At 41.7% G+C, this 19061-nt stretch overlaps 1 protein-coding gene across 4 annotated transcripts in view; it reads right to left on the bottom strand.

Moving 5' to 3' along the window:
* Positions 1-18963, bottom strand: part of DCUN1D3 (defective in cullin neddylation 1 domain containing 3) — a 35429-nt gene extending 16466 nt beyond the window's left edge. The window contains exon 1 of one of the 4 annotated variants that reach the window (XM_026003226.2): positions 18783-18963. The gene's annotated coding sequence lies outside the window, so the exon portion shown is untranslated. Of the gene's footprint in view, positions 1-18484; positions 18701-18782 lie in introns of those variants that run through there. The other 3 variants (XM_072753707.1, XM_072753706.1, XM_026003227.2) reach the window with 3 other exon arrangements.
* Between the last annotated feature and the right edge of the window lie 98 nt (positions 18964-19061).

Here is a 19061-nt window from a genome sequence, read left to right as displayed (position 1 = left end):
CTGCATTTGTTTCAGTAGTGAACTGACAGAAGTGAACCGTGGCAGCAATTTACAAGACAGGTATGTTAATAAACCTTTTCTGAGGCTAGTCAAAAAGGAAATGTTTGAAACCCTGAATAGGACTCATTTTTCAAAAGTTAAATCAGTTTAACAAGAAAAAAAAAGTACTCTAAACTTTAATAAATCACCAACTGAAACATTTCTGGATTTCTAATACCCATTCTTGATTAACATACCTTTGTGTTAAAGCAAAAGAGCAGGCATTTAACAGCAAGCTGCTACCCTTTCAGTTATGAGAACCACTCTGGTGGAACTAGATGAGAGCAACGAAAATTAATCTTCAGGCCTAGATGGATAGTGTCTTGATAATAAGACAATAAAGACAGACCTCCCTAAAGGGCTTCTGGGTGCCATAAATTATATAACAAATCTACTTCTGCCAGGCAGCCAGGATTAATTCCTATTCACCCAGGGCACTACTACTCAGTATCACCAACTGGCTTATCCAAATGAAACAGTCATTATCCACCATTGCCCTGTGAAAGGCACAGCACATCTCTTGCTTGCATCAGTTGGCTGACGCTAGCTACTCACTGCAAGAGAAGTCAACCTAACAATCTTAAAGACAACTCTGATACTTGTTTCTTCCAGGCCAAAACATTTTTTAAAAGCCAAAAAGGATTTTTATTAGTTATGCATTCAAGGCTTGAATGCACTACATATCCTTTACTCCTCTGTAACATAAACATTCACGGCTCCCAAGCAGGTGGTCAAAAATAACAAGTCCACAGAAGAGACAGGATGCTATTATTTCAGTGACTGCATCTTACATTAAGGAGTTCTAAGAAGGCAGGGAGTGCATATGGTAACATGAAAAGGGCTAATTGGCACCTAATAAACATTTTCTAAAGAATCAAAGGTAGAGGCACCTGGGCAGCTCAGTCAGTCAAGCGTCCAACTCTTGATTTCAGCTCAGGTCAGATCTCAGGGTCATGAGATTGTCCTGCTTCCTGCTCATGCTCAGCGGGGAGTCTGCTGGAAATTCTCTCCCTCTTCCTCTGCCTCTGCCCCTTCCCCTGCATGCGCGTGCACATGCGCACACGCGCACACACACTTTCAATCTCTAAAATAAATAAATAGGGGGCACCTGAGTGGTTCAGTGGTTGAGCATCCACCTTTGGCTCAGGTCATGATACTGGAATCCTGGGATTAAGTCTCACATCGGCCTCCCCACAGGGAGCCTGCTTCTCCCTCTATGTCTCTGCCTCTCTCTGTCTCTCATGAATAAATAAATAATCTTTTAAAAAATAAAATTTAGGGACACCTGGGTGGCTCAGAGGTTGAGCATCTGCCTTTGGCCCAGGGCGTGATCCCAGGATCCAGGATCGAATCCCACATGAGGTTCCTTACAGGGAGCCTGCTTCTCCCTCAGCCTATGTCTCTGCCTCTCTCTCTCTCTAACTGTGTCTCTCATGAATAAATAAATTAAAAAAAAAAATCTAAGTAAATAACTAAATAAATAAATAAACTTTAAAAATCTTTTTAAAAAATCAAATGTAAAATACTACTATGTACCAAGTGCACTGCACAGACTACCATGGTCTACCTACATGCACGGTATGGGCCACTTTTACACAATAATGTTCACAGATACTTACAAAAGTTTTACAACCTACTATCCATCAATTTCAAAACATTTTTATACATATGAACTAATCCAACAATCATACACTATGAGGTAGGTATTATCATCATCACTATTTTACAGATGAGAAAACTAAAGCACAGGAAGTACCAATAACTAGCCTTAAATAATTTTGAGTAGGGATGTGGCATACTCGTGTGGGGGGGGGGGGGAGGGAGAGAGAGAGAGAGAGAGAGAGAGAGGGAGAGAGAGAAAGAGCATTCCAGCAATAGCATGAAAGAGGTTGGAGGGAACAATCCCAGACGTAGGGAAACTTATTTGTGGGATAGCAAGTGGCAAGGCTAAAATTCAAACCCATGTTTTACTATTTCTCATAATTATATATATTGCTTTTTCAAGTCCACTCGTTTAAAATTAGGAAAATTTAAACCATCATTTTCAAAAAAAAACATATACTAAATAGGGTAGTTTTTTGGGGGAGCCTGGCCAACTCGATAGGGCATTCGACTTGATCTTAGGGTTTTAAGTTGGAGTCCTATTGACACTGCATGTTAAGAGATGTCTCAAATAGTATCTTTAAAAAAAAAAAAGGTATTATTTGAGACAGAGAGAGCAAGTGGGGGGGGGGGGGTAACAGGGCAGAGGGAAAGCGAGAAGCAGATTCCCTGCTGAGCAGGGGGCCTGACACGGGACTTGACCCCAGGACCCTAAGATCATGACCTGAGCCAAAGGCTGATGCTTAACCAACTGAGCCACCCAGTGCCCCAAAAATGTTTTTAAAACAAAATACGAGTTTTTTGTTTGGTATGTATAAGTCTTTCAGTTACTGTGAAATGAGAGACTGGACTAGATCAGTGTCTTCCAAACTCTTAAGTGCAGCCTTCAGTGAGAAGTAACACTTTACTTCCTGACCAAATACACATATGTAAATACATGTATATCGCAAAAGTTTCATGAAGCAATATTTACCCTCATTTCTAGAAATCACTCTAATTTATGCTATTTCTCTTCTTTAGTTTGGTTTTTAATTATTGATTATAACCCAGTAAATAGATACGACCCAGTGAGAAAATCTCAATCTCAAGATCAAACCTAAAGATGCCCTCCAACAGCCTTATTGTGCCAGACACAACAGTAGGCATTTTAGAGTCATGACAGCAGTTAAGCCCCACATCTACCTTATGAAGTTGGTACTACTGATACCCTGATGAAGATATTACCTCAGAAAAAAACCACTTCACGTAAATCTGTGGCATAGACAGAGAAGCTCACCAAGCAGTACATCTGTTCCCTCAATTTTCCAGCCTCCTTTCAGTGAGGTGGGGGAATGTGTCTATTTCTGGCCAATGAACTGTAGGCAGATGTGATTTTTTTTTTTAAGATTTTATTTATTCATGAGAGAGACATAGAGAGAGAGGCAGAGACATAGGCAGATGTGATTCTTATCATTTCTAAGCCTAAGCACAGAGCTGGCACATGACATCCCGCCCATCTTTTCCCTGCCATGGTGATCAAGACAACACACAATAGCAGGATCTTCATCAGCCTGGGTCTCCAAGTGACTATATGGAACAGGGCACCCTTCAGCCTACTGACCCATGCGGGACATGCAAGCAGTAGTTTAATCAGATTAAGCCAAATGTTGTAAATTCTTACTCCTTGAGTAGCTACCTGTCCTCAGTAATTCTACAGCTCAGGCCACTGACACCTTTACTGCAGCACTCCCACAAATAAGTTTCCCTACATCTGGGCTTGCTCTCTCCAACCTCTTTTACACTATTGCTGGAAAGATCTGTCTCTGTCTCTCTCTCACTCTCTCTCTCTCTCACACATACACACACACACACACACCCATGTGAGTATGCCACATCTCTACTCAAAATTATTTAATAGTTCCCCTTCACCCACAAAAGACAATCAAAACTTAGCAAGGCATACAAAGAAGCCCCCTTCCGAGTTTGGCCTTAACTACTGTCATTCTCGACATCTCATTCATTCTACATCCCTTAGGCATACTGAAACTCCTGCCATTCCCCAAAATGCCATGGTTTCCCATGCTTCGGTAGTTTTACACATACCGTTACCTCTACCTGGAATGCCACCTCACTCTCTAGTCTTTGTCTTTCAAGACCAGCTAAGATTTTACCTCCCACAGGACTCCTCTCCTACCTCCTTCAAGCTGACCTAGAGCCTCTCTGCACCCCTCCATCTTTATTTATAACATGGATATTTTTTGGCACTGATTTTACAACATTTTCTAATTGTTATGTCTGTTTTCCTAACCGCATTGTAAGGACCTTAAGAACAAGATCCACAAAGCTGCTCAAATGCATTGGCATGAATAGCTGGCAACCCATAAACACATTTTTCCTGAAACACTGTGTATCCAATCCTAGAATCAGTCCTCAAGAAAAATTCAGGCTACACACATTTCACTTTGAATACAATGGTGAAAGCATCAAATTTGGAGGCCAAATTTTTCTAGGTTACAGGGCTAGTTTTGAATTTCAAAAGTTCCCTATGAATGATCCACATTCCGTCTGGGAAAGCTGGTCCCCTGCTCAAATATGTCTAATTTGAAAACTACATAGGCTGGTTCTTCTTAGAAAATATCTTATACCTGTCTGGAAATCGAAAGTGCTATTAAAAGTGTGTTTTTGAAAGTTTTGTTCTGTTACGCTGCTATTATCATCAAAAGCTCTTTTGCTTAAGCAGGCCAAGTCACAAGAACTAAATGCTGGAGACCTGAGAACTCAGTGTTGTCAACTTAAGCATTGTATGCAAAATAGTAAGGCTACAAACCAGAAAGAGGAGGAACTCAGGCCCAACTACTCAGAGGGAAGGAAAAACTGTATCCTTCCAAATGGGGAAAAGGCAACTGGAAAGATTTTTACCTGTTGCATAACATTTTATTACCTCTTTCTGCTAAGCCAAGCAATGGTTTTGAGCTGGACACTTAGAAAAGCAAATGCCCTGACAAACTAAGCAATTCTGGTTCTTTGACTAGGGAGGTTTAAAGTTAAGAGATAAAGTCTTTAGTTATACACTTTCATTTTTTTACTTAAGTATGCCATGAAAGTTCAAGTTTCCTATAAGAATTAAAACATTAGGGCAGCCCCAGTGGCTTAGTGGTTTAGTGCCAGCTTCGGCCCAGGGCATGATCCTGGAGACCCCAGGGTTGAGTCCCACATTCGGCTCCCTGCACGGAGGCTGCTTCTCCCTCTGCCTGTGTCTCTGCCTCTCTCTCTCTGTCTCTCTCATGAATAAATAAATAAAATCTTAAAAAAAAGAAAAAAAAAGAATTAAAACATTAGGTTACCATGAGAAGACCAAAGTGGTCTTCTCCAGTAGCGCTGGAAACATGGAAGAATGGCTTGAAAAGGTTTTGAACTCTACCACTATATATGTAAATCTTTCCTTCTGACTCTAAATTACATTTTATCTTTTTTAATGTGTGGTCTTAAATGCTTACACTTCTGCAGAGATTATCCTACCTGGAGATAATTATTTGTATGACTGGGAAAGAACAGTCTTTCATGTGGCTCCCATTGTTAAAGGCCCAACAACTCAGCTGCCCACAAAAAATCTTAACCAAGACTCATTGATCCAATGGCAATTTTCCAAGAAGAGAAGGAAATAAACAACCCCACTCTAGCTTTGTAAACCCTAGTCTAGAGACCAAGGGCAAATGTCACCAGCCCCCTCCAGCCCCTTTCAGGATTTCCCCAGACTCATCAGCAGTTATCTATAAATAATGACTAAACTCTGTGCCAAGGGAAATGGACTCTGGAAGATACCTACCCAGAGTAAGGCAGACTTGTGAATCTGCACAAAGATGAATGTCATGCATGTCATGAAACAGATTTTAGTGGGAAAAGAGATTTTTTAATACTGCAAAATATAGGCCTGAGTAAAGGCTTTTGCACTTTCCCAACGTGCCAAATACCACAAGTCACCACTTCTCTCAGGAGACAAGACAGTATGAATGACAAAACCAAAATTTACAAAGTATGAGGGCTTGTGGCTTGGAACATTAGATTTCGCCTCAATTGGTGAGAGTGTCTCATTATGAAATCAAGTAGAAACACTGTATTAAATAAAGGAAGAAGGAAAACAATCTTGGGCTACATCACTGTCACCATTTCATTCCATTTTGACCTCATCTTGACTAGGTAACACATGGCACAGAAAGAGAACATAGAACCATCCTTATACCAATTTTTTAAAATTGTAATTTGAAACATTAAACAATTTATTACACGAGCTAGACAGATGCATGAGCCTCTATGCTGCAGTAATTATAAAACAAAATCACCTGCAGAACATAGGCAAACAACCAAAGTAGATAATGAAAGATGACAGTGTGAAGATACATAGAAGATGTCAAGGGGACAAAGGTAATTAAGGTTTAAATAAAAAAAACAAACAACTTAAGAACCACAGACTACCTCTGAACTTAAGAACCATAGACCACCTCTGAAAGCAACTTTCTTGGCTCCTATTACGAAATCGAGATTTCAGTTTTATTCTGAGGTTTTACTTAAAAAGAAAGCACCTCCTACAATAGTTTGTTTCATTTCTACCACTGCTCATTTAACTTCTCAAGACTCTCCCTCTGCTGAGTTACAAGCAATATGACAGAAAGTGAAATGAAATTTTAAATAAAGCTTGCCTCAGTTTTTAACTTCATTTTACGGCACATGTCACACTGTACCTTTAAAGAAGTTACCAGCAAGAAGTAATGTACCAGACATTAAGACAGAGCAGAGCCCCAGCCTTCCAGAACCTAGAATACATGCACTGGCATGCGTTCAAGAGAGAGGGTTGGCCAAAAAAAAAAAAAAAAAAAAAAAGCGAGAGACAGAGAGAGAGACAGAGAGAGAGAGAGAGAGAGAGAGTTGGCATTTTTTCTCTCCACGACAGAAGACGTCAGAACCCTAGCTGCTTCCATGGGGAGCCTCAACCCCAAAGAGTGAAAGGAACAAAAATCAATCCTGGTTGCAGGGAAACTCTTAGGGTGAAAGAGGAAGCAATACTACTTATTTCTTATTCTTTAAAAAAAGCCACCACTACTAACATTTACAATTTTTAAATTCTATACAACTTACTTATCGGTATCTTCACTATGAATGCAGAAATAGAAATGCGTCAATTTGCTTGAATGAGGAAAGTCTTAAGGACCCGCTCTAAAGTATCTATCACCACAGAACTTCACGAAGGTGTGGCACTGCAACAGAATGACTAAACCTTAGAAATTACAAATTCCAGTCTTTTCTAGATGACCTTTATGATCTATGGTCATATTCATGGTAAATATCCATCTACCATTCCAACTATCGTTCCCCCAATATTTTTCTAAAGGGCTTAAAAAAAAATCATATCCACTTTAATGTCATCCTAAGCAACACTATCCATGAAGACAAAGGTATGTGACTTGTTATGTTTTTAATACGCAATAAAATACAGAACTAGGAAACAAAAAGGACTCATCCATGTACCACCAAAAATCATCTTGTGTACCATCAATTCTACCAAAAACACTCGAATGCTCACTTCAGCAGCATATCCACTAAAAATGTAACCGATGCCACACTTTGAAAAATAGTGATTTAGTCTCAAATCTATGATACAGGTAAGGAAACAGACTCAAAGAGGCGTTGTAACTTGCCCAAAGACACACAGTAACTGTGACAGAGGCCAGACTAGTTTCTAGACTTAGTCCAGTGGTGGTCCCACTAGAGTAGCATCTCCAGGGAATAGAGCTATAGGGAAAATTCAAGACCTGGCCTCGGGGTGCCTGGGTGGCTCAGTCAGCTTATGTGTCTGCCTTCAGTTCAGGTCATGATCACAGGGTCCTGGGGTGGAGCCCCCAGTCTAAGCACAGAGTCTACTTGCCCCTCTCCCTGCTCATGCCACATGCCCCGCCCCTCAAGTAAATAAACAAAGTCTTTAAAAAAGAAAAAAAAAAAGAGAGAGAGAACTGGGCTTGGAAGAGTTCACCAACAAGTGAACCTCAAGCAGCTGGTAAGCCCTTTACCAGTATACCTGAGCATTTCATTTTCTCTGAGAAGCACATACACAACATGGTACTTGCCAGCTGACTCTCAAAGGTTTTCTGGACCAGCTGAAAAATTTGCTGTTTCTTTCCGAAAGCCTCATATAATTTTGCCCAAACTCAATGAACTTCAAGGTATACTGTAAAAGATAAAAACGTCTCCTGGATCAGTTTCCCATTTTTTGGTTCAACAGTACTTTTGCTACTGAGCCCCAGTCCCCGTTGCTCATGCGTGTTCTATAGTTTCAGGAAGATTTTCCATCTCTTGGTTTTAAGCCAGCCCTGGAAACAGGCTGGAAGTTTCCATCACAGAGTCACTCCTATACTTCCCAGATACCCAGAGAAGGTTTTATTTTCAAGTGATAGATAACCTGTGTCTATTGGGTGCCCATCAAGGTTTTATATACTGTCCCATATGTCCTCCTATATAAAAGTAAAATGATATAGTACCTGGCCCCTTGGGAGCCGCCAACCCAGGTGAGCTTAGCAATGCATGCATATAGCTAATAAAAGCTGATGTTCTTAGATGTTTGTATCTATGCCAGGCACTGTGCCATATCCTTATTGAATCCTCACAATTATTTCCTGTGATTATCCTCCCTTTATATATGAAGAAGATAAAAATGAGACTTAGGGATGTTAAGTGGTTCATCCAACATCAAACTGTAAGTAGGTGATAAAGTTCAGGCTCAAACCCAGACTGACAAGGCTGATGCTCTTAACCAATGCACTATCTTTTTTCAAGTCACACTGAAAGGAAACATGAATTCTGTATATTTGATATCTTATTAAGTGAGCTCGTTTCTTGCACTAGGGAAGTCTAGAGCTAAAGCACCTGTTAAATTCAAGGAACTATAACATATCCTGGGAATGCTATTTTATACTGGCTGAGGGAGGAGATTGTACCTTTGTAATCCAAAACTACTCTATCTGCACTTTCTTAACAAAAAACTCCATCTAATTAACAGTAAATACATATTGTTAGTTATTATCTAAATCAACTTTAGGGAGACTCCTTCCATTACTACTTATGGGATGCAAAGCTGGAGTATTAATGTGATATGATAAGAAATACATTTGGGAAAAAAATGTGTGTGCATGTATATATTTGGTCTTTGTCCCAGCTCCTAAAACTCTTGGTACATCCTTACTTTTATAAGTGTCCTTTGATATTCCTAAGGATTCCCTGATGGACCACACTGGAGTTTCTGCTAATGAAGTGACTCAGGGTGGGCCCTTCCATAGCTTCACAACGGAGGCTGGCCACACCAGAAAGACCAGGCACTTGATTAGAAGGTTGGAATTTTCAGACCACAGGGGAGAGGAGAGCAGCAGGGCAATGACTGAATCAATTATGCCTACATAAAGGAGACTCAATGAAACTAAAACCAGGCTAGGGGAGCTCCAGGACTGGTGAACACAATGACATGCTGGGAGGCTGGCGTGTCCAGAGGGGCCATGGAAGCTGTGCTCATTCATATCTTGTCTCATGCATCTCTTCCAATTGGCTGTTCCTGAGTTGTATCCTTTATAAAGAAACTATAATCCCGAATACTTTTCCCAGTTCTGTGAGTCATATGTTCTGACAATTATTGAATCTGGGGGAGGGTGGTTGTGACGAACCCCAAATTTGTAGTCTGCCAGGCAGAAGTGCAGGTACCTTGGGGTTACTCGGTACTTGTAGCTGGTATCTAAAGGGGGACAATCTTATGAGAACGAGTCATTATTTTGAGGGGTATGCATTAACTCCAGGCAGTTTGTTTTTTTTGTTTTTTTTTTTTTTAATTTTTTTTTTTATTTATTTATGATAGTCACAGAGAGAGAGAGAGAGAGAGAGAGGCAGAGACACAGGCGGAGGGAGAAGCAGGCTCCATGCACCGGGAGCCCGACGTGGGATTCGATCCCGGGTCTCCAGGATCGCGCCCTGGGCCAAAGGCAGGCGCCAAACCGCCGCGCCACCCAGGGATCCCAACTCCAGGCAGTTTGTATTAGAATCAAACCATTGGACACTTAGATAGTATTAGAGAATTGTTGTTGGAAAAACATAATTAATAACCTCAGAAAAAGAAGTCCACATTAAAACCAATTAAACTGGTGCTCAGAAGCCACTTCTCTACTTGATCTAATCATTAAATCTACAGCTGTCACCAATTCAGAGCACTGCTTGCCATTTTCAGTGCAAGTAGGAAATTGGCTCCTAGACAGATCCACAAGTACCTGGTAAAATAAAATTTCTTTTAAAAGAAGAAAGATGGGGGACAGCCTGGGTGGCTCAGCGGTTTAGCACTGCCTTCAGCCCAAGGCCTGATCCTGAAGACCTGCGATCGAATCCCACATCAGGCTCCCTACATGGAGCCTGTTTCTCCCTCTGCCTGTGTCTCTGTCGCTCACTCTCTCTGTGTGTGTCTCTCATTAATAAATAAATAAAATGTTAAAAAAAAAAAAGAAGAAGAGAAGAAGAAGAGAAGAAGAAGAAGAAGAAAGAAGAAGAAAGAAAGAAGAAAGAAGAAAGAAGAAAGAAGAAAGAAGAAAGAAGAAGAAGAAGAAGAAGAAGAAGAAGAAGAAGAAGAAGAAGAAACACGGGGTACCTGGTGGTTCAATGGTTGAGCATCTGCCTTTGGCTCAGGTCATGATCCTGGGGTCCTGGGTCAGGGAGCCTGCTTCTCCCTCTACCTATGTGTCTGCCTCTCTCTCTGTGTGTCTCGAATGAATGAATGAATGAATGAATGAGGAGAAGAAGAAAGACTTAGGAACTAACTTGACCTGGTAAAGAAAACATGGACTGTTGCAGAAATGTGAAGTAAAACACTTTATAGTGTTTTAATAATAATTTTAGTTGTGATTTATCCCACATTATAGTCTCCATGAGAAAATCATGAATTACTTCAGTAGTTTACATGTAACTGTTCCCTTTGCACAATAGACATTGTTAAATAACAATCACCACCACCTATTTGCTTCATTATGTACTTTTACCCAAACTCTGATGCACCCAAGGACATCACATTCCCTCTTGTTTACCAACTTCTGATTTGTCAAAAGTAAAATCAAAAGAGACAGAGATCTCAAAAAACTTAAGCCAGTACTCCACAAGCAATCTTTAAGACCAATCTGGTCAAACCAGATACTGCATCCCTGCATTCACCACTCCCCATCAGAAATATACTTTCCAGCAATGGGAAAGAACACTTGTGGTCAGAGCCCTGGTGAGGGCCACTGCATTACCCAACTCCACAGGCCCCTGTTTCCCTCCTTAAGAACAGAGTTCCTTGGAGTTGGGCAATCCTGTGGGCCTGCTCCTTTCCTACCCACTCTTCCCCTGGACAGTGCCACTGTTAACATTTTTACCCTTTCCCAGCTGGACCACTGATGGGCATTTCTCTTCACCCAGTGTACCCAGCCCATAAAAACACCACCACCCCTGCCCCACCATCCCAAAGGCCTGCTCTTCTACACATCTTCCTCCCCCAACTGAACCCACCTGTCTAAATGCCTTTAGAAGTCTTTAGACTTTTCTCTTTCATAAAATGTTAAGAAATCCCCAAGTAAACTTCTCCTTCTCAAAGATAGGCATCATCTGTAACCAACTATTTTGAGTAAATGACTGAACCAATGACTTGTTACTTCAAAGAAAAACCAATTTACTAGGAGTAAAAGAATTATGGAAACATTCTTTAAAATGGACACAGAGCATTCATTCTATCACTTCTTGCTCTTGAATTCCACTCACTTAGAAGAAAATGTCACTGAAACTGAGAAAAATGTCTCCTCTAAGGACCTGGGACTTCTAGCATGTCCATGATCCTGCCACTTAGAAACCACACCAGCAACCTCACTGCAATGGTATTGCTAACCTTCTCTTTCTGTTTAAAGAACAGCCACTAGCTGGGGCATCTGGGTGGCTCAGGGAAGGCAGCTCGGTCCAAGTCTTGGTTTCAGCTCATGGACCCATGAGATTGAGCCCGGAGCCAGGGCTCCACACAGGGAGTCTGCTTGAAGATTCTCTCCCTCTGACCCTCTCCCCACTTACATGCACATACACATGCATTTTCTCTCTCAAATAAATAAATAAATCTTAAAAAAAAATTTTTTTAAGAGCAGCCACTGGCTGGGGCACCTGGGTAGCTCAGTTAAGCATCCAACTCTTGATTGCAGCTTAGGTCATGATCTCAGGGTCATGAAATGGAGGCCCATGTTGGGCTCCACCCTCAGCAAATGTCTGCTTGATTCTCTCTCCCTCTCCCTCTGCCCTTTCCCCCCTTCACTCTCTTAAAAAAAATAAACAGCAGCCACTAAGTAATCATCAAGTAGATATAAAGCAAGAGTTTAACTGAAAACAAATTTGCTTCATAAAAAAAAAAAAAAAAAAAAAAAGGAAAAAGAAAAAACAGGGCAGGGATGTGGCCATTGTAGTTATTTCCCAAAACTGTTCTAAAACTGTCCTGTCAATGGATATACCCAGGTTTTCCTGTTCAGATCACAGGCCAGGTCACTGGGAAAAAGAAGTATTTGGTTCAGCATTTTGCACAGGTATTCTCTATAGCCTGCCTGATAGCTTAAGAAATGAAAGTGATAAAGCCTCAACTCCTATTTGAAAGTACTATTGTCACTTTCAGAAACATTCTGAGGATATAAGGCCAGCTACTTACTAGTGCCCCCACTCATTAATAACCTCATTTCACATACCCTTCAAAGGTGGTTGTGGTTATAAGGAGTCTTCCTGAAAGAACAGCAGTTTGTGACAAAATGAGTAAAGAACCAAGAATATAAAAAAAAAAAAAAAAAAAAAAAAACAGCAAGGATTCCAATTAAACTCAAACAAAGTGCCTACACATATGAGGCAGTGTAGATGAGAAAATAAAATTTTTTTTAAATTTTTATTTATTTATGATAGTCACAGAGAGAGAGAGAGGCAGAGACACAGGCAGAGGGAGAAGCAGGCTCCATGCACTGGGAGCCCGATGTGGGATTCGATCCCGGGTCTCCAGGATCGCGCCCTGGGCCAAAGGCAGGCGCCAAACCGCTGCGCCACCCAGGGATCCCCGAGAAAATAAAATTAGTACAGAGAAGACTCGAATCCGGTCCTGTAGTTGCCAGTATCTTGCTCTTTAAGCAACTTTATTATAACCTTTCTAGATTTCCATTTCCCGACTAAATCACTGCTTTTCAACCTGTTTTTGGCTTCAGAACATTCTATTCTATAGCATTCTTCTGGGGAAGCCCAACATAACAGAATATGAAAGCTAACTTTCAGAGTGAAGCATAATAGGGGAAATGGAAGGAAAAGAGCAAAACCTCCTCATTCCACCACAGTGTACTCCAGCAATGACCTACAAGAGGGTTCCATTATAGCCTAGTTTGAAAAAACACTACACCAGATATTCTAAGGTTCTTTGAGGGTCTTTTTCCTGCTTCTTCCTAAACTGCAGGAAGAAGAATGAACTGCTTTCAATGTAGTAAATGCTATGACTTGAGTCTTGTTCAGAATCAGAATTATAGATCACACACCAACCCATCTTACGCAGATACTGCAGAGTCCAAACCCTTCACCAACCAATAAGAGCTAAAAGCTATAACCAAACTCTGCAGTCCTGACAGGGTGGAAGCAATCTATTAATAAAATAAGAGGACAAGTCTTTCCAGCACACTGTCTCCTGGAATGACAGCAGAGACTAAGGCAGTGGTTACAAAAGATGCTAAGTGCTCTCCAAAAATGGGAAGTACTACACTATACAGGGTTTTGCTATCCAAGATAGCATCATATCTGGTCTGGATTTACAGGCCTTAGCAACATAATTATTTCTAGTCCCTAGGTCCTGAGGCTGAGCCCTCCAGCAGGGCAGGGCAGAAGAGGAACACAGATGATGTTTCTTTTCTTTTTTTTTTTTTTAATTTTATTTATTTATTCATGAGAGACACAGGCAGAGGGAGAAACAGGCTCCATACAGTGAGCCTGATGCGGGCCTGGATCCTGGGTCTCCAGGATAGACCCCGGGCTGAAGGTGGCGCTAAACCGCTGAGCCACCCAGGCTGCCCACAGATGTTTCCTAAAGCTATGTAATCTAAGCTTCCATGCTGCAATTCAGCTCAAAATCCAACACCGCACAGCTCCACTCAGGACAGTCCCAAGCAAAGCCACACTCTCATCATTAGCATGATGCCTACCTTTCTATGCACTCAGGTTGGGACTGATGCACTGGCCATAGGTGGCTTATTTTGGCCACAATAAGGGCTAATCACGACCTCAAGACTGACTTATTGAGTTTCCCTATTCTGATATATGGTATTTAAGTAAAGTTTCATTCACACACCTCTAAAGGAAGATTCTTTGGAACTTTCTCCCTCCCATTTTTTTCTTTTGGCATATCAAGACTTCAAAGAATTAGAGTTTGAGGCACTTCCAACCTTCTCTCTCATTACTTTGCTAAATAAATATGTTGCTAAACATATTTAAATAAATAAATAAACATGTTTGCTAAATAAATATGTATTACTCATTAGTTAAATGGTTAGGTGCTATGGTAATCTTGTTCCCCCAAAAGAAATAGGACCTTCCATCACCTAGAGAACCAGACACAAGAACCAGTGAAACTAGATTTGAACTGAAAGACACTAACTCAAACACCCTGGTCCATTGTGCAAAGAGCTTCAGAACACTGCAACATTTAGGGAGAATTGGTCCTGGTTCACTGGTATCAACACCTGTAAACAGACACAAAGAGGTAATTGTAGTTATCAAGAGCTGGGGAAATAGAGTTACCAAGTAATTACCATTGTTTCAATCGAGTTACCACATCTTCACCTTGAAACAACTGGTAGCCAGTGTACAATTAACTCTCCTTATTGCAGCACAGACATCAAAACAGTAGCCATATTGGGATGCCTGGGTGGCTCACCGGTTGAGTGTCTGCCTTCAGCTCACGGGATTATTCCGGGTTCCGGGATCGAGTCCCACATCCGGCTCCTTGCAGAAAGCCTGCTTCTCCCTCCGCCTGTGTCTCTGCCTCTGTGTGTGTGTGTGTGTGTGTGTGTGTGTGTGTCTCTTATGAATAAATAAATAAAATCTTTAAAAAAAAAAAGTAGTCATATCAGATTAATTTTAAGTCACTCAATGCAATACAAAACACCATAACTCCAAGAATAAGTGGCATCAACTAGCTTCCAAGGGTGCCTACCTTTCAGAGGAATATGACCAAAAGCCCCTGAAGTTTAAGAAAGAAATTAACTGGCATCCTATATTAAAAGCCAGCTCAGCTCCAAGACTCCAAATTCATTTAGATTTTGTGGATTCTTTCCCCAAACACAATCAGTGGCCAACGTAGGAGTCAATGGCTTCTCCCTGTGTTCAAGTGCCCTCCTATCCATCTACCTCCTTTCAGAAATTAGAAAAGAGTCACCAGTCTCCAAACTGGCTGATGAAATTTCAGCCTACAGGATATTTCCATATTTGCCTTATAATAAACCACTGAAATGAAGATGAATAGTGGACAGCTTAATAACCCATTGGCTAAAGTATTTTGAAGCCCAGCATTAGCATACAAAGTCCAAAATTCTTTAACCTAGACCAACAAAAGCCCTGTGTGTGTACACACACACACACACACACACACACACACGTATATTTTACTATCAGTTCTCCGTTCCTTTGAGTTACTCTGCAGTATGGAGAGCGGAGTCTATTGTTTGCCTGTCCCTAGCTGTTCACTTTAGTCACTAGTTTGCTAACTAAAAGACTTTCCATTTGTATTCAAGTCCGAATTAAGTAATTCAGTACCAGGCTCTATTCCACTCCCTTCGTTACCCTCAGGACTGCCCAGTGAGCTCTATTCAAGTTAGTTTTCACAATCCATCTACCAATGCTACTAAAATACCAGAACTTAAAACAGGTGACAGGTCCTTAATTTCTGATTTGTTTTTCCTCAAACACTAAAAGGTTTTTATTTAGCATTTCTAATACCAACTTTACTACAAATAGCCTAAGCAACATTTAAGTCCCTCAACCACATGGCTCAAAGGGCCAATTCACTCAAAGAACACACTAGTCACTGTTGTGGGGTTCAAAAGAAGAAAAGAGAGTATTCTTTCTGTTTCGGGCCACTGTGACATGGCAGTAAAGGGCCAAATCAAGGAGGAGTCCTGATTGGGCTTCTCAAGTGGACAATCTGGTCAAGGTGAGGCTGAGAAGTAGCTGACTACTAGAGATGAATGGCCCTAACAGAACCCAAAGTAGGTTACATCCCCTGGTTACGTGCCAGCCCAAAGATGCCGACACAGTGGGACTGCGCCCACAATGGTCATTTATCTACTGTAATCCACTGAATGAACTTTTAGCACCAACCTACACCTCAGCTGAGTGTTATTAGTCACCAGGCAGACCAGACAAGAGTGGAAATATTGCAACACAAAACCTGCCTCCCTACAAAAGCAACTTCAAACTTAGATCCCGATGGACATCTCTGGAGATCAACAGGGGCATATTATTATCACCTGCCCAAACTTCAACCCTAAATTCATACACAGCTGGAAGCAAAGGAGGATTCATGCATTAGAACATATGCAGGGTATTTGTTATGCAATTTTAAATAGCAGCATACAGGACAGAAAACAGTAAGAAAAAAAAAGTGCACTCTCAGTTGAACATTCTGTTTAATTCTGAACACAGTTTGACATTTATCTGCCAGAAAAGACCCAGGTGACCACAGCCATCTCGCCTCCTCTCCCACACTCAGCAGGGTGACTTTTTTTTTATTGCAATAATCCAACAGTACCTGCAAAACAGTAAGTCATAATGCTCCAAGAAAGGAAACAGAACTGATCAAAAAGGAGCACCACTTTCTATTTCCTTTTTCTTGCTCTTATTTTGCCTACCTATTCTGAGCCCAGCCTCCACCTCTCTGACCTAAACTTTTCATTTCCTTTTTGTTCACGAGGCTCTGGCTCTTACTCCCCTTTCCCATTCTCCCTCACCTCTCTACCCTCCCCCTCCTCCACCTCACCCCTTTCTTCCCAAGCCCTAGAACTTGCCAGAGTCATTCCTGCCAGTTTCTGCACTAGCTAGTCCCAGGAACCTGGAAGGCTCCTCCCCTATATCTGCATGTCCGGCTTCTTTTTATTCAAAGCTCAACTTAAGGGTCACCTCCTTAAAAAGGTCTTCCTTGACTGCATCCGATTAAACATGTTTTGTCATATCCCTGTACTTCAGCACTTAGCAAGTCTGATTCGCTTATTCTGCCCCATACACTCCAGTGTAAGCACCATAAGAGTTCAGACCTTATACCTGCATTCACCTTTGTCAACCACAGCCCAAAATACTGGCTAGCTCTTACTAGCTAATCAATAATGCTTGTTGAATGAATGAATTTTGGACTTTATATTCAATGGTTCCAAATCAATTAAGGTGAAAATAGTACTCATTCTTTTCTTTTGTTACAGTTCTGTGAAACATCTAAACATGATGTTGTTACTTGTATAATCAAAGCATTAAATATCATTTTATCAGGCCTGAAAGCCCTGATGAGTAGGATGGGATCCGTTATAATTCTTCTAGCAATACGCATCATAAATTCAGTTATAGAGGCCCAGGACTTATGGACACTTTCTAACCAAAGGACCTCTAAAATTTAGGCACTTTTTCTTAAAGCTCTTCAGAAAACACAGTTCCACATTCAACAGAGGACTACCAAAGAAAATATCAACATCAAAATAGGAACCATTACATTTCACTCTGAAATTCCTACAAGCTAAAAGAGGACTACTTGGCGACTTTTTTTTTTTTTTTGAAACCCACAGAACATCAATAGAGATCTTCTTTCCAGTCATTCTCTTTCTTCAAATAATTTTTGTTATTCGTTTGTACTTTTTTTTTCAAACAGATCATATTTTCTCATTTAAGTCCGTCTATACACAAAGAATCAGCTAAATAAATGAGAGCATAAGACAGAAATCAGCACAAGCCAAAAGTGTCACTGAAGACTTGTGTGCCCGACACAAATAGAGAAAAAGATAAAAGAGCTATTGTCCAATTGCAGAAACAAAAAAGTAATATGGGGTTTTCTGTTCTCTGAAGTGCATCATGAAGTGTGGGTGGAGAGAAACACAGAAATCCAGAATTAGCCTAACATCAAATCATTTTGGAAAGAGTTGACAACATGTAAATTCCTCACACACAAAGTATTTAGAACAAGAGACTTTGATTCCTGGGCTATGATGCCATTTAGGAATCCTTGCAAGGGCTTTGGAATACCAGTATTCATAGGAGAAAATGCTCATCTTAATTTGAAGCTACAGGCATTGAGAGGTACTCCCAATGTGACATAGCCTGTAACTGAAGTATTACAAAGCTTGCAGGAAGATCTGGGAGAGAGGCTGAACACCAAATTCAAAAGAGGTAACCAAGGTACCAAGTGCCATAAAGGAAAAGAAAAAAAAAAAAAAACCATCATGATTACCACGTAGCCACAGAGAACTGAGGTGGAAACGAGGGGTGTATATGAGGAAAGATAAGGGGGAAAGGGGAATGGAAAAAAAAAAAAAACACAATACATTGTCACCCCGTCCCACTTCCTACACAGGATACAGGCAAAGCTTCCAGCCCCATTACCTCAGGCACAGATGGTTATCGTTTATAGAAAAGGTGCACAGAAAGGCCTTCAGGTCTGAGCCCCTTAATTCCAGGGCTGTTAATGATTAAAGGGAAGGATGGGGGTGGGGAGGAAAATGAGGGAGGAGAGAGCCGGAGATTCACCCACCACCTCCCGCTTGGACTCCTACCTCACAGAGCTTACCCGGGCCATAGGACCAGAGTCGACACCCTCTCCAGGGCTGTTCCAGCCCCCAGATCCCCAGGCCTGGGTTGAGGGGTGCTGGCGGTGGCGAGGCAGGGACAGTAGGCAAGTTTTCTTGAGCCCTGCAGCTGACACGCCACAGGCTCCCCTCACAGCCTCTTCTTCCAAAAGGACCAGTCCAGACAAGGCGCTGATTTCCACTCCTCCCCTTCCACCCCCTTTTCTCGAAGGTACCCAACCCCCGCCCCTTCATCTCTCAATGCTCCCCGCTTTTCCTTAACCCCCCCCCAAAACTCACAGCTGCTCCAGAGGTTCCTCCAGTCAAACCCTTTCTGGAAACGACGGCGGCCCGGCGGGTCCAAACCACCTACCATCCCCGCTCGCGTTTCCAGAATCCCTACCCGCGCCGCCGCCGCCTCTTCTTCCACCACTGCCGCCGCCTCCTCTTCATCTGCGGCCCACCGGCGGCGGCCGCCCCCAAGCCCCGCCCCCTCCATCGCCTCCTGCATCATCACTTCCGGTAACCCCGCAGGCCGCCCGCTCCAGGAGGGAGAATAGATGAGGGGCGGGGAGGAAC

Source organism: Vulpes vulpes, chromosome 3 (assembly GCF_048418805.1).
Source record: "Vulpes vulpes isolate BD-2025 chromosome 3, VulVul3, whole genome shotgun sequence".
NCBI lineage: Eukaryota > Metazoa > Chordata > Mammalia > Carnivora > Canidae > Vulpes > Vulpes vulpes.
Note: the sequence above shows the minus strand (reverse complement) of the source record. Positions and strands in the feature narration are given on the sequence as shown.